The sequence below is a fragment of the Malania oleifera genome, chromosome 6, assembly GCF_029873635.1.
Source record: "Malania oleifera isolate guangnan ecotype guangnan chromosome 6, ASM2987363v1, whole genome shotgun sequence".
In the NCBI taxonomy this organism is placed as follows: Eukaryota; Viridiplantae; Streptophyta; class Magnoliopsida; order Santalales; family Ximeniaceae; genus Malania; species Malania oleifera.
This window is the reverse complement of record NC_080422.1, coordinates 14,771,514-14,794,896: the sequence shown is the minus strand read 5'-3', so window position 1 is coordinate 14,794,896 and position 23,383 is coordinate 14,771,514. Positions and strand designations below refer to the sequence as shown.

General features: G+C 34.9%; 6 non-coding genes across 6 annotated transcripts; all 6 read right to left on the bottom strand.

Annotated features, from left to right (window-relative positions):
• Nucleotides 1–13,232: 13,232 nt before the first annotated feature.
• On the bottom strand, nt 13,233–13,323 carry LOC131159091 (small nucleolar RNA snoR114). The gene has a single exon (XR_009137702.1). It is a non-coding gene; the product is annotated as a small nucleolar RNA snoR114 (small nucleolar RNA).
• Nucleotides 13,324–13,331: 8 nt separating this feature from the next.
• On the bottom strand, nt 13,332–13,402 carry TRNAG-GCC (transfer RNA glycine (anticodon GCC)). Its single transcript has one exon. It is a non-coding gene; the product is annotated as a tRNA-Gly (tRNA).
• Nucleotides 13,403–14,891: 1,489 nt separating this feature from the next.
• LOC131159092 (small nucleolar RNA snoR114) lies at nt 14,892–14,982 on the bottom strand. The gene has a single exon (XR_009137703.1). It is a non-coding gene; the product is annotated as a small nucleolar RNA snoR114 (small nucleolar RNA).
• An 8-nt stretch (nt 14,983–14,990) lies between these two features.
• TRNAG-GCC (transfer RNA glycine (anticodon GCC)) lies at nt 14,991–15,061 on the bottom strand. Its single transcript has one exon. It is a non-coding gene; the product is annotated as a tRNA-Gly (tRNA).
• A 3,304-nt stretch (nt 15,062–18,365) lies between these two features.
• On the bottom strand, nt 18,366–18,456 carry LOC131159094 (small nucleolar RNA snoR114). The gene has a single exon (XR_009137705.1). It is a non-coding gene; the product is annotated as a small nucleolar RNA snoR114 (small nucleolar RNA).
• Nucleotides 18,457–18,464: 8 nt separating this feature from the next.
• TRNAG-GCC (transfer RNA glycine (anticodon GCC)) lies at nt 18,465–18,535 on the bottom strand. Its single transcript has one exon. It is a non-coding gene; the product is annotated as a tRNA-Gly (tRNA).
• Between the last annotated feature and the right edge of the window lie 4,848 nt (nt 18,536–23,383).

Genomic DNA, 23,383 nt, shown 5'->3' with positions numbered 1-23,383 from the left:
AAACATACAGCAGAAGCCTACGCAGCAGAAAGTATAAAATCATATACATCTCATCATAATGTGCATAACACATACTAGAGTTTAGGAAAGGATTTGAGGTTTTGTTCTACAGTCTAGAGGCAGGACTTCCGTGATAGTTTATGTGTTTTTCCTGGGGTGACGATTTCAAGAAAACCATAGTAAGCTATTGTCAGGTTGTGTTCCTAGAATGTAGGACTGGGGATTAGCAATGAGTTAGAGATGTTGAGATAAGTGGTGAGGATAGGTGGGTAAATTATAAGGATAGGATTACTGAATTGCAACTGCTATTTTCTAGGATGGATCCAGAAGGAAATAGTGCCCATACGAGTGGCAGTGATGGAGCACGACCATCAGGTGCAGCTGGGATCGAATCTGATGCGGTATTACGTAACGTGGCTCAGCAGGTTATGGCTGAGATTGCTAGGAGCTCGAGGGAGTAGAGTGGTCCATTTGTAGGCCATAGGTGCACTATAGAGAAATTTACGAAAATGAATCCTCTAGCGTTCTTAGGTGGAGTTGATTTTGTAGCCGCTGAGAAATGGATGCAGGAGATTGAAAAGATCTTGGCTGTGGTAAAGTGTACTGAGGAACAGAGGGTCCTCTTTGCCACCTATAGACTAATAGGAGAGGCTGAGAGGTGGTGGACTGCGGTGAGACTATTGGAGCAGCAGAGGGTGACTCCGATAGTTATGACATGGGACCGGTTTAAAGATCTATTCTTTGACAGATATTTTCCAGCTACTGTGAGGGAGGTTAAGGTATAAGAGTTCCTGAGTCTGAAGTAGGGACAGTTATCCATCCAGCAGTATGCAACACGTTTTATCGAGCTCTCTTAATTCGCCCCATACATTGTTCCTGATGAGGTGAAGAAGGCAAAGTAGTTTGAGAGAGGCTTGAGGCGGAGTATATTTAGGCAGGTGGTGGTGCTGCGGATCCAGGACTTTGTTGAGTTGGTCGACAGGGCGGCCTTGGTAGAGATTGGTGAGCGTCTTAATGTGAATGAGCAGGGACAGAGGAAGAGATCTGCATCTACGAGCTACCAGCAGGGTCACAGGCCGGGTCAATGGAGGAGAGGTAATCATGGTAAAGGGTGGAGATAGGAGACGGGAGGACGCGAGGTGCAGACAGGGTAGGGTCCTCCAGTTTGTCAAACTTGTGGTAGGAGGCACTGGGGAGAGTGTCGAGCTGGTGGTGTAGTGTGCTACCGTTGCTGTAGATCGGGACATATAGTGCGAGATTGCCCTACCCCTTCAGACGCAACTCCGATGTGCTATCGCTGCGGTAGATCGGGGCACATGGTATGAGACTGCCCTACTCCACTAGATGCAGTTCCAACTCCTAGACCATACCGGGGAGGTTATCAGGTGCCACGTAGGGGCCAGCAGAGGAATATGGCTCCAGTTAGGGTATTTACTCTGACGCCAGGTGAGGCTGAGGCGTCAAGTGACGTGGTGACAGGTATGGTCACTATGTTTTCTTTTAAAGTTATTGCATTATTTGATTCAGGAGCTACTCACTCGTTTGTATCCTTGGGGTGTATTAAATTATGTGAGGCTGAAATACAATCATTAGGTGTTGAACTATTGGTATCTACACCGACTGGGTCGATAGTAAGATGTAGTAGGGTACTTTGAGATTGTCCAGTTGGTATGTAAGGGAAGACCTTGTTTGCTGATCTGATAGTGTTAGACATGCACGGGTTTGATGTTATATTTGGCATGGATTGGCTAGCGGCCAATTTTGCCAGCCTAGATTGTCGAGCACGAGAAGTGATATTTAGACCTCTGGGGAAAGTAGAATTCAAGTTTGTAGGGTCATATGTGTAATCCCCACCTTAGCTCGTTTCAGCTATTCAGGCTAGGAGACTACTGTTGAGTGGTTTTCAGGGGTTTGTGACTGTTGTGAAAGAGATGTCAGAGAATGAATTGAAACTTGCTAGCACGCCTATAGTAGAGTTTATAGATGTTTACCCAGATGAGTTACCAGGTTTGCCACCTGATCGTGAGGTAGATTTCTCTATTGATCTACCTTCCGGTACAACGCCGATTTCTAAAGTACCTTATCAAATGGCGCCAGTGGAGTTAGTAGAGTTTAAGAGTCAGTTGCAGGATCTGCTTGATAAGGGCTTCATACGACCCAGTGTATCTCCGTGGGGAGCTCCGATTTTATTTGTGAAAAAGAAAGACGGGACTATGAGGATGTATATAGACTATAGGGAGATAAATAAAGTGACAATCAAGAATAGGTATCCTCTACCCCGTATCGATGATTTGTTTGACCAGCTCCAGGGTATACGGGTGTATTCGAAGATTGACCTCAGATCTGGCTACCATCAGGTGAAGGTGAAGGTGAAAGCAGAAGACATCTCGAAGACGACCTTCAGGGCCAGGTACGGGCATTACGAGTTTCTAGTGATGTCGTCTGGTTTGAAGAATGTTCCTGCGGTATTTATGGACTTGATGAATAGAGTCTTCCACCAATACCTAGACCAGTTTGTTGTTGTTTTTATTGATGATGTACTGGTCTATTCTAGGAACTATGAGGAGCATGAGACACACTTGAAGCAGGTTTTGCAGACACTTCGGGAAAAGAAGTTGTACGCCAAGTTCAGTAAATGTGAATTTTGGCTTGAGAAGGTCGTGTTCTTGGGGCATGTTATATCTGGAGACGGTATTTTTGTGGATCCTAGCAAGATTGAGGCTGTAGTGAATTGGGCTAGACCGAGAAATGTCCAGGAGATTCGGAGTTTGGGCTAGAAGGCTATTACCGTCGTTTTGTTGAGGGATTCTCAGCGCTGTCAGGACCTTTGACACGACTAACGAGGAAAAATATCAGATTTGAGTGGGATGATAGCTATGAGCAGAGTTTTCAGGAGCTGAAGCAGAGGTTAGTCACAGCGCCTGTATTGATCATCCCGTCTGGGGGTGAGGGGTATACCATTTACAGTGATGCGTCCTTGAAAGGACTTGACTGTGTATTGATGCAGCATGGCAGGGTAGTGGCGTATGCATCTAGGCAGTTGAAAGAATATGAGAAGAACTACCCTACCCATGATATTGAGTTGGCTACAGTGGTACACGCACTGAAGATTTGGAGGCATTACCTGTACAATGTGAGATCTTCTCTGACCATAAAAGTTTGAAGTATTTTGTTACGTAGAAAGAACTGAATATGATGCAGAGAAGGTGGTTGGAGCTGATTAAGGATTTTGATTGTACCATTAAAGAAAACGTGGTAACTGATGCGCTGAGCAGGAAATCCAAGGAGCTAGTGTTTGCGGCTATGGGGATCCAACATCCGATCATGATGGATCTAGAGAGACTCGGCATAGAGTTGGTGGAGAGTGATCTCCTAGTATGTATTGCCAGCCTAGTGGCACAGCCTACCCTGCAAGAGAGAATTAAAGCTACCTAGAAGGAAGATCCAGAGCTAATGGAGGTGATAGACAGAGTATAGAGTGGGCAGGGGGAGGAGTTCAGTATCGCAGATGACGAAGCTTTGCGGTTCCGTTCCAGATTATGTGTTCCTGTCGATACTGAGATCAGGAAGACTATTCTAGAGGAGGCTCACAGATCTTTGTATACAGTTCATCCGGGTAGTACAAAGATGTACAGAGATCTGCGAGAGTCATACTGGTGGAGTGGTATGAAGAGAGAAATTGCTGAGTATATAGCGCAGTGTTTGACGTGCCAGTAGGTAAAGGCTGAGCACTAGAGACCGGCAGGGTAGTTGCAGCCATTATTCATCCCGGAGTGGAAGTGGGATAACATATCGATGGACTTCGTGTCAGGACTACCGACAGCGTTACATGGCCATAATGCCATCTGGGTGATTGTTGATCGATTGACGAAGACCGCCCACTTTATTTCTATCAAGATCAGTTACTCCCTCAATCGTTTAGCGGAGATTTACATTCAGGAGATAGTACGTTCTCATGGGATGCCTGTATCTATTGTGTTGGATCGAGACCCACGAATCACATCATGATTTTGGAGGAGTCTACAGGAGGCTTTGGGGTCTCGGTTATCGTTTAGTACGGCATTCCATTCTTAATTAGATGGGCAGACTGAAAAGACGATACAAATATTAGAGGATATGCTCAGAGCTTGTGTACTAGACTTTGGGGGTAGTTGGACTCAATTCATGCTATTAGTAGAATTTACGTATAATAACAGTTATCAGTCTAGCATTGGCATGACAACATTTGAGGCTCTGTATGGTAGGAGATGTCGTTCTCCTTTGTTTTGGTATGAAGTGGGTGAGCGGCGAGTAGTGGGGCCAAAGCTGGTTTAGCAAGCGTGTGATAAAGTTTGTCTTATCAGGGACAAAATCAGTGCAACTCAGAGCCGATAGAAGAGTTATGCCAACCATCGCCGCAGGAATTTAGAGTTTGATGTAGGTGATCACGTATTTTTGAAGATAGCTTCGATGAAAGGGGTTATGCGATTTGGGAGGAAGGGTAAACTTAGTCTTAGATTTATCGGTCCATTTGAGATTCTAGATAAAGTGGGACCAATAGCCTACAGGCTAACTTTGCCACCTGTATTGTCTAGGATTCATGACGTATTTCATGTTGCTATGTTGCAGAAATACGTCCCAGACCCTTCTCATGTCATCAGTTATGATGAGTTGGAGTTTAGTGATTCACTGGGATATGAGGAGGTACCAGTACAGATTCTGGATAGGAAAGTACAGGAACTACGTAACAGGAAAATTCCTCAGGTAAAGGTTCTGTGGAGGAATCATGCGATGGAAGAGACTTCTTGGGAGTCCGAGGAGCAGATAAAACAGAGATATCCGCATTTATTTCAAGAGGTCTGAGTGGATAAAATGTAAGTAGTTAGGTAGTTTCTTTTGCAGGTACATGTAATGATTTGAGTAGTGTGGTATTTTAGTTCTAGGAGAAGTTTCTTTTGTACATGTAATATTCTAGGACTTTGAGAGTAACCACGGTATTCCTCCGCCATAAGTGAGGGTAGGTAATAAAATGAGTAGACTCTTTTTCTTGATTAAAGGATGGCGAGTTACGGGAACAGTAAATTTCGAGGACGAAATTCTTTTTAAGGGGGAGGAATGTAGTAACCGGGAAAAATAAATTTTTTTAAAAAAATAATAATAAAATAAAATAAATTAATTAAATTAACAAGTAAAATGAATAGTATGATAAGGAAAAAATATATATATATATAAATATTGAAACATGTATATATATATATATATATATATATGTGTGTGTGTGTGTGTGTGTGTGTGTGTGTGTCTATGTATATATATAAGTAAGTTATTATGATATACATTTAATATATAGGTTAAAGGTATATATATACATAATGGTGTGCAAGCTTCTTCAAGAAGCTTGCTTAGATTTTTTTTTTTGGAAGTGCTCTCTCTCTCTCTCCTACGACTCTCTCTCTCTCTCTCTTCGATTCCGGACCAGTTTTACGCTGGATCGACAAACCGAAGCCACCACGACACTCCTGGCGAAGTTCTTTACAAGTCTGCCGGAGCAGATCGTCAGGGAAACGAAGTTGAATTTCATCCCAAATTCAAGGTAAGACTTTATACATAATATTTGGATTTTTGACAATTGAAAAAAGTGATATACGCGTAAAAATACTGAACTTTAATACTTAAAATTTTCATTTCCAGGAGTATTGATTGGGAACGTTGGGAATCATCCCTAAGTTGAGGTAAAATTTTTTAAGCCGAATTTAACTTAGTAGTAGTTATAGAAAATGTTGTACGTATGAAAATACTAAACTTTAATTCTGCGAATTTTCATTTTCAGGGTGTTGAGTTAAGAACCTTGTGGGTACGGGGAAGATTTTCTTAGGGGCTTTTCAGGAATCAGGTAAGGGGATAAACTAAGCTAGTTTTGTTTTGAGAGAATGCATGTATATATATGTAGCATCTGGTTTTAGGAAAAATAAATATATTTATATATATGATTTATATTTGAAAAATACTGTTTAAATGATGATATGTTGATTACGTGGAAAATTTGTTTAGTGCGGCATGAGTATAAAAATGTTGTGAAATACTGTTTTCTGGGAATGGGGACGATATGGATTTCTATGATGGAAAACCAGCGTACGAGCCAAGATATTTATATATATATATATATATATATATATATATATGTGTGTGTGTGTGTGTGTGATTTACCGGCGTATGGGTCGTGCTATGTGGATATGTTTGCCGGCGTACGAGCCATGCTATGTGGATGAGATTTGCCAGCGTACGGGCTGTGCTATGTGATTTTCCGATGTATGGGCCGAGCTATGTGATTTGCCAGCGTACGGGCTGTGCTATGTGATTTGCCGGCGTACGAGCTGAGCTATGATAAAATGTGTAATTCCGACGTACGGGCTGATGATTTTCATGAAATATGTATATGTGAAAAATGATATGATTGATTTGATAATTATTGATATAAGATATCCATGTATCACGATTTTAGTATATGTATATGATATCAGAACCTGGTTGGCTTGGTCTAGGCTAGCACTTGCATGGTACTGTTGCTATTTGTCCATGGTCCTCGTGATCATGATATCTGTATTAACGCCGCTGTACGGAGTGGTGTGAGATTGGATGGTCGATGTGATTATTTTTAAGAAGTGTGCTGTTATCGCCCCTGGTGTACTGACTAGTTTGGGTAGACCCATCGGACCTACAGACTACTATTTGACTTGGCAGTGGTCGGACAACCATTGTCAGGTCCCGCATTAGAACCACACAACGCAGTCATGTTAGGGTAATACATGACAACAGCCAGCTAACCTACGAGGATTGTTTTATCTTATTATTATTGTATGAAATGAGATATGTTTATGAAAATGCAGTATATTCTGCTATGTGTTGATATATATATATATATATATATATATATATATATGTTTTCCCAGATTTGATAAACAGTATTGAATATGTTATGTATGGTATATGTAGAACACAGAATACTCATGTTGCCACACACTGGTATTAGTTTATTTCCCTTACTGAGAGGTGTCTCACCCCTAAATCTTATACATTTTTCAGGAGCCCCTGATAGAAGAGCGGGAAAAGCCCTGCTGATCTAGATCAGTTGTTTGCCCTCTTTGGAGGTAGAGACAGTTAGGTTTTGTGGGGATTGTCCCTAGATTTCATTTTTGAGATGTATATACTGTGAGATAGTGATTGTAGTGACTTTGGTATGTGTTATGCACATTATGATGAGATGTATATGATTTTATACTTTCTGTTGCGTAGGCTTTTGCTGTATGTTTTGTTATATCCCTGGTACCCATTGGTCCAGGTGGATGGTGACCTGCTGAGCTGGATTGTGGGATATGTAGTATTGATTTTATGATGTTGATAATATTAAAAAAAAAATGTGAAAAATGAGCAGGTCGTGACAGCCTCGTTGATGAATTTAATGAAGGACTCGTCGACAAGGTGACGTGTCTCACCGACAAATCGGACCCTATATATATACATCAAAAATCCGATTTTTATCTTCATTATTAAGCAATCTTCACACTCTCTCTCTCTCTCTCTCTCATCATATTTGGGCCAAATATACATTGGATCGACAATCCGAAGTCACCACGACGCTCCTGGCAAAGTTCTCTACGAGTTTGCTGGAGCGGATCATTGGGAAAACAAAGTTAGAAATCATCCATGAGTTGAGGTAAGGCTTTTTAAGTCGAATTTGGTCTTACAATAGTTATAGGAAAGGATGTACGCATGAAAATACTGAAATTTAATACTGAAAAATTTCAATTTCAGGGCATTGATTAGGGAATCCTACAGGGGTCAGGCTAGGATATTTTAGGGACTTTCTCGGTAGCTAGGTAAGGGAATAAACTAAAATAGTTATTTTTTCCATGCAAATTATTACTAATTATGAGTAAATCTATTTTCAAAAAAGCATATGTTATATTTGTTTATTACGATTGAAATGTACGATTGGGAAAATACTACTATGATGATTAAAATTTATATGTATGTATGAGATGCCAGAAAATCACGATTTTAGAATATGAAGTATGACTTTTAACAGCACATGTGTGGCATGAATATTATTTTACGAGAATTGTATTATGATATGAAAGATTTTACGAGTAAAGCATGTATTCAGGTATCATGAAAAGACAAGTTATGTTGTGATGATTTCGATGAATATATGATAAATGATTTATTTTCAGAATGTATATACCTGAAATGATTCTGGCACAAGGCCATGTATATATGTTATGTTCAACACGAGGCCGTAATTTATGCTATGTTCGGCATGAGACCGTAATTTATGTTATGTTCGGCACAAGGCCATAATTATGTTATATTCGGCACGAGGCCGTAATTACTATATTTTCGGCACGAGGCCGTAATGATGTTATATATATGATCATGTATTATATGTTATCACAACCAGGATGTTAGTTTAGTTCAGTTCAGGGGCTCAGTACCGTAACTTATAGATTAGATGTTTATGATCAGATTAGTGCTAACCACCCCACGAGAGGGTGGGAAATGGATAGTCGATGTGACTTTTAGTAGAGTGTGGACGTCCACCTGACAATCTAGACTAAGGTATGACAGGCCCATCTTACTTACAAATATATTTGATTCGGCAGTGGTCGGCCAGCCATTGTCGGGTCCCGCCTTCGGGCTGCACAACCCGTCATGGGGGGTAATACATGACATTAATTAGCTATTCATCCTGGGTAGGTTTTCAGTATTATCTGTATAACAGATGTTTCATATACGATATGATTTATTAGAAGATATGAAAGTATGCTATTATTTAGTATGATATGATGAATGTTTACGAAAATATGAAATGTACTGTATATGTATAGTTACATTAAATATTCATGTTGCTACACAACTGTATTTAGTTTATTTTCCCTTACTGAGAAGTGTCTCACCCCCGAACTTAATATATTATTCAGGAAACCCAGAGGGACCGGCGGGTCAAGACCGCCGTTGAGTTAGGGATATTACCCTGATAGGAGAATAAGATTTTGTACTAAGGTCAGAATTATTTTGTGTTTGATCCTAAAGTTATTTTTATGTTTATAAGTATAAACACAGTTAAATGATGTTGTAGTAAACTCTGGTATTATGCTTGATGGATGAATGATTTTAATTTTATGATTGCTGCTGCTTAGATTTCTGCTGTGATTGACAGGTGTCCCCGTTATCCACAGGTTCGGGTTGACTTTTTCATTATTATGATACATTTTATGTTAATAAAATTGAGGTCACTACAACACCTATCATTCACAGCGGAAACCTAAGCAGTAGTAAAATAAAATCTCAATTATCTATCCAAAAAGCATAATACCAGAGTTATTTACATTCCCAAAATATTGTATTTATTAACACTCTTCCAAAAAGTCAAAATAACACTAGGATCATATACCGAAAATCCCCTGATCCTAGTTCAATGCTTACCCTTCTAGTAGGGAAGCTCCAATCACTCAACGGCAGCCCTGGCCCACCGGTCTCTCTAGATTCCCTGAAAATCATTTAATGTTCGGGGGTGAGACACTTCTCAGTTAGGTAAAATAAACTAAATACAGCTATGTGGCGACATGAATATTTAATGTAATTATACATATACAGTACATTTCATATATCTGTAGACATTTAACATAACATACTGAATAATCATATGATTTCATAATAGCTGGTAAATCGTATCGCATGTAAACATATGTTATACTGATAATACTGAAAATATACCCAAGATGAATAGTTAGCTGATGTCATGTATTGTCCCCCATGACGGGTTGTGCAGCTTGAAGGCGGGACCCGACAATGGCTGGCTGACTACTACCTAGTCAAATATGTTTGTAAGTACGATGGGCTCGCCACACCCTGGTCCGGACTGCTAGGTGGACGTCCACACTGTACTGAAAGTCATATCGACTATCCATCTCCCACCCCCTCGTGGGGTGGTTAGCACTAATCTGATCATAAACATCTGATCTATAAGCTATAGTACCGAGCCCCTGAACTGAACTAAACTAACATCTAGATTCTGATAACATATAATACATGATATAATAGCAGCCTCGTGCCGATCATTTTCATAAATACGCCCTTGCGCCGAAATCATACATAAATACGGTCTCGCGCCGATCATTTCAGGTATATACATTCTGAAAATAAATCAATTTCATATATATTTGTCAAAATCATCCTAACATGACACATCTTTTCAAAATACCTAAAAACATGCTTTACTCGTAAAATCTTTCATATCACATTATATTTCACGTAAAATAATATTCATGTCACACATGTGCTGTACTAAATCATAATTCTAATTCTAAAATCATAATTTTCTGACATCTCATACATATACACGCGTTTCAACATAATAACAGTATTTTCTCAAACATGCATTAATTCCATAATATTTAAACATCGTACATATTCTCAGGAAATCAATTTGCTAATACATAATAATAATTTGCGTGAAAAATAATTGCTTTAGTTTATTCCCTTACCTGACTACTGAAAAAGCCCCTAAAATATCTTTACCTGCCCCCTGTAGGATTTTCTAATCAATATCCTGAAACTGAAAATTATCAGTATTAAACTTCAGTATTTTCATGCGTACATCATTTTCCACAACAACCATAAGATCAAATTTGACTTAAAAAGTCTTACCTCAACTTAGGGATGATTTCTTACTTCGTTTCACCAACGATCCGTTTCTGCAGACTTGCAGGGAACTTCTTCAGGAGTGTCGTGATGACTTCAGATCATCAATCCAGTGACTATCGGGGTTGAAATTGAAAAGAGAGAAGGGAGAGAGAGACATAGAGAGAGAGAGAGAGAGAGAGAGAGAGAGAGAGGGGCGCTGAAAATGACAAAATATCCCAATTTTCTATTATTTATAGGGCCAGATTCATCGACGAATCCTTCAGTAAATTCGTCGACGAAGTCATGTGTTCGTTGACGAAATTCAGAGCAGTCCAAACCACCTCTCGGTATTTTCTCGTCGACGAAGCCCTGTGTTCGTCGACGAAATCCTTAAAGCTTTCGTCGACGAAATCCTGTGTTTGTCGACGAAACTTGGCAGCTTTCCTTCTATTCCTATTTTCATTTTTCCTCCTTCTTTAATATCTAAATTCCACCTTTTATTCGGGTCGTTACAATCTGTCTACATATTACAGTCCAAAAATAAGACAATAAGATATCTAGTATCTCACCAATTCTGATAACTACTCCCAAAAATCTAATCCTAGCTTTGAGGTAAGTTAAGTACGATTTCCTGAAAGACCTGAGAGAAATAATTTGTATAATGGGGTGTGACACTTCTCATTAAAATATCTAATATTTTATTTTGTATTTTTTTTCTTTCATTTTACAAAATGTTTTATTGGACTAACTGATTGCTTGCAAGTTGTGGTTTGATAAATTTGAAATTAAATATTGTAATTTAAGCAAAAAATTAAATTATATTTTTGTAGATGTGAAATATACAAAAAAAAAAAAAAGGTGAGATGCGTCGAAAATTTTTGTAGCTGACATCTAAGTTTTGTTGTTAAAATGCTTTTACTTTTATTCACAAAACTACAAATTTTTGGTATAGCATGAAATTGAGATGTGTCATGACAAATTTTAATATCTAAGGAATTTTTTTTTCTTCCAATTTGATATGATTTTATATTTATTTCAAGGGTGTGCAACATAAAATTGGTTGGAGGCAAGTAGATGAAAAGAGGGAAACTACAAAAGGATAAGAACCACTTTTATTAAATTTTCAAATTTGTTTGTTTATTTATTTTTATATATTTATATGCAAAGAATATGTGATTGTACGACGGAAATATAAACGCAGCAAGCAATGAAACATCAAAATATATTTCACACACGCATTATATTTGAAAGCAACAAGAATGAACACAAACGTTTACATGGTTCGACAAAACCTACATTTAGGGGAGCAATCGACAAAGGTTTCACTATAAAAATTTAAAGTACACAATGCAATAGATTTACAATGGTCTTCTATATCACAATACACTCAGACAAGTGTATAAATAAAATTTCCTTCGGAGGTTTCCCCCCAAAACCCAACCAACTTAACATTCAAATTCAAATTTTGAATTCAGTCTCGCAACCTAGAACAAAACGGTCAATGATTTTCCTAAAATCGTCGACAGAAGAAAATACTGAGAGTAGGTTTCTGAGATTTTTGAAATTTCAATGAAATCATCGATAGATTTTCCCAGAATGTTGATATTAATTATGACCATCTCATTGTGTAAGTTAACCATTCCAAGAAATGAGCCACCAAACACAACAATTTAGTGTAGCATATATGTATTTTATACATATATACTAGAAAGAGAAACTAAAAAGTATGCTGGATATAAAGTTAAAGTAGATTTGGTGAAAATGGAGTGTTTTGAATGTATTGTGTGATTATAGAATAGTCTTAAAATTAAAATAAAAGTTCTCTAGGACAACTATACAGTTAAACATATCGAGCAACTAAAAAAAGTCATATCTAAAAGTAAATTTTCTTGAAATGCAAATGCTAAGGAAAAAATAACTTAGACAATTTGAATTTTTGAAACGTGGGTCAAATAATACACTAGCGAGGAGAGGTAAGTTAATTACTGTTACCAATAGTAGATGATGTAAAGATATACCTAAAATAACATGAAATGAGATAGCAATGAAAAATTTAGTAATTTTTAAAATATTTGACAATAATGCCCTTGATCGTGTAAATTGGTGTTGAAGAATTCATAAAATCGATCATACATAATGTAACTTAGGGTTTAGTTTGTTATTTTATAACAAATAAGATAAATATATTATATGCGTACATCTATTGTAATTAAATTACTATTTTAATTACAAGAACACACGCATATTATTTTTAGTATGACGTATAAATGTAAATACACATTCATCTGTATCCAAAAACAAAATATTACATAAATAAAAATGGTAAATATCTTCAAGCCTCATTCCTTATTAGAAAATAATAAATATGTTTTCCGAAGATTGTCCTTTAATATAAAATAAAAACTTCAAGATTTCAAAATAGAATAATTTCCGACTGTACAAAAAAAAAGGCCTCTTTTAATTCAGAAAATTTGGAATATTTTTTTCAGAGATTTTTAAGTCTTTCCATTGGGTATTATTTTTTAATTCCGAGAACACGTGCATTTTATTTTCAATATAAAAAAAAAGTGGAGCTCGGAAGCACCTGCTATCGTCCGATGAAGATCAGACGGTGTGTGATAAGACCCATCATCACAATAGGCGCGGTAGTCGTCACCGCTCCACCGGAATGCACCAGCCGGGAATCGAACCCGGGTCTGTACCGTGGCAGGGTACTATTCTACCACTAGACCACTGGTGCGGGTGATGTCTGAGCCTACGTAACTTTTAGTCAAAGCTCTTGTGATTGCTTAACTTTTTTTTTTTTTTTCTTAAAAAAGAAAATTTCCTAACATATGACTAAAATGATAATTGTGAAACTATACGCTCCCATTTTTTTTCTTGTAATTTGTAAAGGAGTTGAATTTTAAATCATAAAATTATAATGAAATATGCAGTCAATTAACATCTCTCCAATTTGATAAATGTTAGTTGTAGGTGACACTTTGACTCAAAACAAAGAAAATATTATAATTGATTTTTTTGGGGTCAAATTTATTAAGTGATTTAACATTTAGATCTAGTCATATACTTTTTCACCATTTTTAAAATTAAAATACAATAAATTTTTTTTTCCCAACTTTTTGTGTGGGTTTGAACTTATAAATCATTTCCCACACTAATTGGTACTTTTTTTTTTTTATAGTTAATCTTTATTCATCATTCACATAACACCTGTATAACCCATAACTTATTTTTTTCCTTTCAAAATTATCTATAACCCAATAGGAGTTACCTTGAGATTTTCTCCTATTCTAGAACTTTAACTTAACAAATATTTCACTCCTTTTACTTTCGCATGGTCAACAGAATATGAGATTTTTAAAAGAATAAAAGATATTATATGTATAATATATATATATTATATGTTCATCTTCGTGGATGGGACATTTTTATTTATAAGATTCAAAATATCTAATATTTTATCTTGGTATATTTTTATTTTTATTTATAAGATTCACTCCTTTTATTTTTATAGAATCAAAAGAATATGAGATTTTCAAAAGAATAAAAGAAAATAGTTCAAAATGAAAGTTCTCTAGGACGACTATACAGTTAAGCATATCGAATAACTGAAAAACGTCATTTTAAAATGTAAAATTTCTCAAAATGCAAATGTTAAGGGAGATCAAATAACTTAGATAGTTTCAATATTTGAAACGTGGGTCAAACAATGCACTAGCGAGGAAAGGTTAGTTAATTATTATTACTAAAATGAAGAATTTAATAATTTTTAAAATATTTGACAATAATGCCCTTTATCGTGTGAATTGGTGTCAAAGAGAATTCATATAATCGATCATAGATAATTTAACTTAGTGTTTAGTTTGTTATTCTATAAAAAATGTGATAAATATAATCAATTGTAATTAATTTACAATTTTAATTACAAGAACACACCCATATTATTTTTCAATATGAAGAATAAATGTAAATACACTTCAAAAACAAAATATTACATAAATAAAAGTGGTTAAAATCTTGAAACCTCACTCTTTCTTAGAAAATAATGAATATGTTTTCCAAATATAAAATAAAAACCTTTAAATTTCAAAATAAAATATTTTACTACCGTACAATTTTAATTCAGAAAATTTGGAATATTTTTTTCGTAGATTTTTAAGTCTTTCCATTGGGTATTATAATTCCGAGAACACGTGCATATTATTTTCAATGCAAAAATATAAGTGGAGCTCGGAAGCACCTGCTATCGTCCGATGAAGATCAGACGGTGTGTGATAAGACCCATCATCACAATTGGCGCGGTAGTCGTCACCGCTCCACCGGAATGCACCAGCCGGGAATCGAACCCGGGTCTGTACCGTGGCAGGGTACTATTCTACCACTAGACCACTGGTGCGGATGCTCCCACTGTCGGCTGCATTCTTTTTAAGTTAATTTTTTTCGCTTAAGCAGACCAAAGCATTTGTGACTGCTTTTAACAACAAATTTTCGCTTATTAATTGTAAACAATTTACATCTAACAGTTGACTAAAATGATACTTTTGAAACTACGCATTACAGTTCCTTTTTCTTGTCATTTGTAAAGGAGTTCATAAGAGAATTTTAAGTGGATAAACGTATTTGTATATTAATAAATTTGATTGCAACTACAAAAATGAAATTATAAGTGATCAAATAGAAAATGACATACTGAATCATAAAATTATAATGAAATATATAATCAATTAATATTTCTCAATTTGATAAATGTTACTTGAAAGCGACACTTTGGTTTGAAGAAAAGAAAATATTTTAATTGATTTTTTATGGGTCAAATTTATTAAGTGGTTTAACATTTAGGTCTGGTCATTTCCATTCTTATTGGAGTAAGAAAAAAATTTATTATTGTACAATTGGAAATACTGAGTCCTACATCTCATATTCTTTTTCACCATTCTTAAAATTAAAATACAATAACTTATCGTCTTTTTCTAACTTTTTGTCTGAGTTTGAGCTTATAAATCATTCCTTACACCAATTGCTACTTTTTTATTTTTATTTTGTAGAAATCAATTTTCATAGTTAATCTTTATTCATCATTCATAGAACACCTGAATAACCCATAACTTCTTTTTTTTTCCTTTCGAAAATATTTATAACGCAATAGGAGTTGTCCTTGAGATTTTATCCTATTCTAGAACTTTAACTCAACAAATATTTCACTCTTGTTTTTATAGGATCAAAAGAATATGAGATTTTCAAAAGAATAAAAGAATGTTGTTGTAAAATGTAGCTTATATCAAGTGGAATATGTGTACAAAGAAAGTCTTTTGGATTCGTAATTTATTATTTTATTGGTTAAGACGATTAATAGGTTAGGGGCGCAGGGGTAGCGCCCCCGTGGCATAGTACATGGGTATTTAAGAAATTTTGCTAATACTTTTGTACAACTAAAGTTAGCATAAATACATATGATGTAACCCTACTTTTATATAGTGAAGTTCAGCTGTCACTCGCTCCTGTGGGTGTACGCATACTGCTGAACCAAATTAAATCCGTGTGTTTTTGTTGCTATATCTATCGCTTTGTTTTCTTGTACCATTCATCATATTTGCCGCATGTTTCACAACAAAGGTAATGCTAAATTTTTTTTGTGTAATATGAAATTGAGTCATGTTGTGTCAAATGTTAATATCTAAGGATATTTTTTTTCTTGAAAAGGGATATGATTTTATATTTATGTCTGCAATATAAAATTAATTGGAGGCAAACTAGAGGAAAAAAGGGAAACTACCAAAGGATAAGATCTAAGAACCACTTCTATTAAATTTCCAGATTTGTTTGCTCGTTTATTTATTATTGTATTTTGTATATATATTACTATGAAAAAGGGGGGATGCTAAAAAAATAGGCGAAATAGTATCAAAATTTTGATAACCCATAAATAACCCTAAATGATTTTTTCATTACATGTAAATAGGGGTGTACAAAAATTACCAAAAGACCGAAAATCGGACCAAAACCGAACCGAAATCATGAACGGTTCGGTTTTTCGATTTTCGGTTTCGGTTGCGGTTTTCAAAAATAACAATGTTCGGTTAGCAAATGAAAAACTTTTTTTATAAGGTCCAAATGTATGAAATTTAATTTTGATTTGTACTTTATTTTTCTTTAAATTTACATATTGTATTGTCAGTGATGGAATATTATAATGTTTATGATATTATAATTTAAATTGAATTTAATTGAGCAATCTATTCTTACGGTATGATAAGTAGTGCATAAAAAGCTATTATGTTTTTAACATTCTAATCTAAATTTTTATTTTTTCCAAATAATTTTCCCAAAAATGATGTAAAAGGTTCACATTAATGAATTGTATATTTTTTTTTTAAATTACTTTTACAATATTTAAAATTTAATATTAAATTTAATGATAATCATACAGAGAAATTCATAAAATTTGAGCAGTGGAGATAATTAAATTAAGAAACATCTTGGCCTTACCAACTTCCCAGAAAATAAAGGAAAAATAATACTAACATGCATATATATATATATATATATATATATATATATATATATATATATATATATATATATGTAAATAATTGGTGTGAATTTGTTCACATTAATTTTAAATAATATAGAATTATAACAAATATTCGATAAAAGATTAAACTTCGATGGTTAAGAAATTAATAGCATTACTACATTTCGAGAGCTTTGATCCCTAAAAATTTACCGGGATGTTAGTGGTGGGATCTACTAAATATTTCTCGGGTTTGGCACCACACCATGAAGTCCAATGTGGCCTAATGGTGGTACCCTTAATTCTCTAGGACGATTAGTCATGTTGTAATATATATATATATATATATATATATATATATATATATGTAAATAATTGGTGTGAATTTGTTCACATTAATTTTAAATAATATAGAATTATAACAAATATTCGATAAAAGATTAAACTTCGATGGTTAAGAAATTAATAGCATTACTACATTTCGAGAGCTTTGATCCCTAAAAATTTACTGGGATGTTGGTGGTGGGATCTACTAAACATTTCTCGGGTTTGGCACCACACCATGAAGTCCAATGTGGCCTAATGGTGGTACCCTTAATTCTCTAGGACGATTAGTCATGTTGTAATATATATATATATATATATATATATATATATATATATATATATGTAAATAATTGGTGTGAATTTGTTCACATTAATTTTAAATAATATAGAATTATAACAAATATTCGATAAAAGATTAAACTTCGATGGTTAAGAAATTAATAGCATTACTACATTTCGAGAGCTTTGATCCCTAAAAATTTACCGGGATGTTGGTGGTGGGATCTACTAAACATTCCTCGGGTTTGGCACCACACCATGAAGTCCAATGTGGCCTAATGGTGGTACCCTTAATTCTTTAGGACGATTAGTCATGTTGTAAGGTTAAGCATATTGAGTAACTAAAAAACGTTACATTTAAAAAGTAAATTTTTTGGAATACGAATGGTAAGGGAAAGAAAAATTTTTAGAATTTGTAATAGAATATTTGACTACACCAAAAAAAAAAACAGTTAATTGTTTTTAATTCAGAAAATTAGGATCAAATTTTCGGAGCATTTTAGTGTTTGCATTGAAAATTATTCTTTACAGCACATAAGATGTCAAAATAAATAATATTGTACAGGAATGAGAAAAAAATGTAGAGCTCGGGGGCGCCAGCTATCGTCCGATGGAGATCAGACGGCGTGTGATGAGACCCATCACCACTTTTGGCGCGGTATTCGTCACAGCTCTACGAGAATGCACCAGCCGGGAATCGAACCCGGGTCTGTACCGTGGCAGGGTACTATTCTACCACTAGACCACTGGTGCTGATGTTTTGGGTTGCGTCGTAGTTTAATATTTCTCCTTGAAAGAGTAAAGCACTTTGTGTTTATTTTTAACTTTTTTAATACAAAATATGGTTTGTTAATTATAAACAATTAACATCTAAAATGACAATTGAAAACTGGAGGCTGCAACTCTTTTCTTTTTTTTATTTGGAAAATTTTAGGTGGACAAATCATAAATGTAATATTTATCAATAAATTTACTCGTAACTTTGCAAATAAAATTATAAGTGATCAAATAAAAAATTACATATTGAATCATAAAATTATAATAAAATATACGATCAATCAACATTTCTCCAATTTGATAAATGTCACTTGTAACAGACACTTCACCTCAAAAAAAATAAAATACTGTAATTAATTTTTGTTAGGTCAAATTTATTAAGCGATTTAACATTTAGGTCTAGTCATTCCCATTTTTTAGTGGAGTAAGAAAAAAATTTATCATTGACTCTTTTATTTTCGGTTGATTATAAATTCGTTCTAAACTTGTATTACACAATAGGAAATAATTCGACTTTCATTTCATATCCTTTTTTACCATTCTTAAGATTTAAATTCAATCATTTTAACCAAAAAATTCAATAATTAACCACTTGAGAATTTTAGTTATTGACTTGTAATATCACCATATATATCATTGATAGTATAAATAAATTTATTTGATTTATGAACCATATTATGTTCAGAGTGGGGGATATAAGTCAAAATGAGTCGTACTTTTAATAGCATGTGCAGATTCGTTTATATAATTAAATTTAATAAGGACTAAGGTTACGAAAAAGCCACTAAAATTTTTTTAAGTATCATATCAATCCACTAACTTTAACTCATTGTTAAAAAAATCTACTAGTATTTTACATGTTACAACTCATTTGACTGACTTATATTTTTTAGAAAAAAAATTCACTTATTGTATGATATTATTAAATTAATTTATGATTATATTTAATTACTATTTATTATATTCTAAAAAAATAAATCATAAAATAATTATATTTAAACTATATGTTATTTTAAAAAAATGTTGTATTCTTGAATTGTTAGTTTAGAACTGTTAGTTTAGTTGTTAATTTAGTTGTTAATTTAACTGTTAGTTCATTACATGTACTAGTGTAAATATTGTCACTTGTGCAACTTTTCATCAGTCGGGAATATATATTTTACTTATTTAGCATGGTATCAGAGCATTCCATCCCACTCTCTTTGCTTGCAAATGGCAATGGACGAATCGTTCGTCGTCACCGGGAACGAAAGCCACAAGGCCTGCGCTGTCTTCAGCGGCCGAGGCTTCGTCAGAAGATCGCTTGTTCTCTGGCTCCTTAAAATCGGCAACTGGATTGTACGAATCGTTGATTCCACTCAGTCTCTCGAGCTTGATCCGTCCGAGCGCGCTTCTCCCCGCCGTTTGCTGATCGTTCTTTGCAGATCTACTTTTCATTTCCTCTTTTTATGCCTTTTCGCCCCTAAATCTTGTTGGATCGCTGAGCGTTTTTTGTTAAGGTAGTGTTATTGCAACGTGTAGTTGTTGGACCTTTATCTTTTGTAGACGAGTTTCAGTACGTCTCCAATGGTTCCCATGGCGGTTCTAGACTGTGATAATCGTTCGTTTTGAGTTTCGGCCCAAGATTGTGGCTCTGTCTTCGAACACTGTCTCTCTCTCTCTCTCTCTCTCTCTCTCTCTCTCTCTCTCTCTCTCTCTCTCTCTCTCTCAATTTCAAGAAGTGCTTTCTTTAACTTGTTGAGGGAGCCAACTCGCAGAGCCTTCGAGCCTCTTCACCACTCATCTTGGGTAAAATATCCTTGCTTTTCAGCTTCCATTTTCCAAGCAAGCATCATTCTTGCGTGTCGCTGTTCCCTGCAAAGAGTTCTTGGTTCCTCCATTGAGAGTCCTGTCGTCTTCCTCTATAGATCCTCTCGTGGCCTCGCCTCTCAGAGCACTCTTTGTAACGACCCGAATAAAAATGGAATTTAGATAGTAAAGAGGGAGGGAAACTGGAACCACGAACGGAAGGAAAGCTGCCGAGCTTCGTCGACGAACACAGGGTTTCGTCAACGAAGGCTTTAAGGATTTCATCGACGAACATAGGGCTTCATCGATGAGAAAATACCGAGAGGGGGTTTTGAGCCGACTGAATTTCATCGACGAAGACTGAATTTCGTCGACGAAATTTGTGAAGGACTCGTCGACGATTGACGTGGCTCGTCGACGAATCTTTTGCTCTATATTTATGAAAAATCCAAGTTTGTCTACATTATTAAGCAAGCTTCACTCCTCTCTCTCCTCCCCTTCGACCCCCTCTCTCTCTCTCTCATCATTTTTGGGCCAAATATATGTCGAATAGACAATCCGAAGTCACCATGACGCTCGTGGCGAAGTTCTCTACGAGTTTGCCAGAGCGGATTGTTGGGAAAACAAAGTTGGAAATCATCCCTGAGTTGAGGTAAGATTTTTTAAGCCAAATTTGGTCTTGCGATAGTTATAGGAAATGATGTACGCATAAAAAATACTGAGATTTAATACTAGGAATTTTCAGTTTCAGGGTATTGATCAGGAAATCCAACGGGGGTTAGACTAGGATATTCTAGGGGCTTTCTCAGTAGTCAGGTAAGGGAATAAAATAAAACAGTAATTTTTCATTATTATTAATTATGAGTAAATCTATTTTCAGAGAAGCATATGCTATATTGTTTATTATGAATGAAATGTATGATTGGGAAAATACTGTTATGATGATAAAATGTATATGTATGTATGAGATGTCAGAAAATCATGAGTTTAGAATATAAAGTACGACTTTAAACAGCACATGTGTGGTATGAATATTATTATACGTGAAATATATTATGACATGAAAGATTTTACGAGCAAAACATATTTTCAGGTATTATGAAAAGATGAGCTATGTTGTGATGAATTTGACGAATATATGATAAATGATTTATTTTCAGAATGTATATACCGAGCCCTTGAACTGAACTAAACTAACATCCTAATAGTGATAACATATAATACATAATCATATATATAACATCATTACGGCGTCGTGCCGAAAATATAGTAATTACGGCCTCGTGCCGAAAACATAAATACATGGCCTCGCGCCAATAACATAAATACGACCTCGTGCCGATAACATAAATACGGCCTCGTGCCGATAACAGAAATATATGGTTTCGCGCCAATAACATAAATACGGCCTTGTACCGATAACATAAATATATGGCCTCGCGCCAAAATTGTTTCAGGCATATATATTCTGAAAATACATCATTTATCACATAATCGTCAAAACCATCACAACGTAACTCATATTTTCATAATACCTGAAATCATGCTTTGTTCGTAAATTTTTTCACATCATAATACATTTCACATAAAATAATATTCATGCCATACATATGCTGTTAAAATTCATACTTCATATTCTAAAATCGTGATTTTTCGGCACCTCATACATACATATATATTTTAATCATCATAACAGTATTTTCCCAATCGTACATTTCATTCGTAATACACAATATAACATAAGTTTTTCTGAAAATAAATTTACTCATAATCAATAATAATTTGCATGGAAAATTACCGCTTTAGTTTATTCCCTTACCTGGCTACTGAGAAATTCGTTAGGACCCAAAATTTCACGCCCTTGGCACTCTAAATTTAACTCCTGCAATTTACATTTTTCTCAGATTAATTAATCTATTTCTCCAAAATAATACTCATCTAGCCTTCCCTAGGCTCCATATATCTCAAATTAATATTTAAACTATTATTTAACATCCCCACTTAATTTTTCAAATTTTACCTACGGGTCCCAAAATTACACCCACGGCGCTCACCCGGGCACTAAATTCTAGAAATCCTACTTCAGTCCCAGATGCTTAATATTTTTGCATTTCTAAATTAATGCTAATTAATTAAAAATAAGCCCTTTAATAACCCCTATACCCCAAATTTGGGATTTTGGCCCGACACCCCCACGAGAATTCTGTCCCATTAGACTTGTAGAGAATCATTCCTAGATTCTCGTGGTGGTGTTCGTTCGTCAATTGAGCTTATATTTTGTAAGAAATTAAAGAAAAAGGGAAAAATGTCTTACCCCAAGGAATACACCTACGTCACTCCTACCACCGATCCGCTCCGGTAGAAATGACGGCAGCGATGAATGGAGTTCAGTGGTATCTTCGGATTTCGATCGGGCGAAAATTGGTCATGAAATCGAGGAGAGAGGGAGAGAGAATGTGAGGAGAGAGAGAGATTGCAGGTTGCAGGAAAGAAAAAGTAAATAAATAAAGAAGAAGAAGAAGAAGAAGAAGAAGATAGAAGATAAAAGGGGGGGGCGTGAATAATGCATTAACAGAACTCACCTAAAGCTTCTTTGAAGCTTCAGGTGATTTAATATATATATATAATAATAATAATAATAATAATAATAATAATAATAAATTTAATTAATATTAATAATAATATATTTTATTAATAAAATAAATATAAATTTTAATTAATTTTTTTTTCTTTTAAATCCGATTAATTAATTAATTATTTTTTTTATTTTTTTTAATTTTTTTTTTTGGGAAATCAATCCATTAATCTTTTATATCTCTTTTTGGGGTTTTTACATTCTCTCCTCTTTATAAAAATTTCGTCCTCGAAATTTGTCATTCCGCTGTTTCCCTTCTTTAGCGAAACACTTCCAATTTTTATTATTTACCCTCACTTATGGCGGAGGAATACCGTGGTTACAACAAGGGTTTTGGGAGATTACAACTATTCAAAATTCTCCCAAAACCATTCACATTTCAAAACTAAAAAAAAACTCTA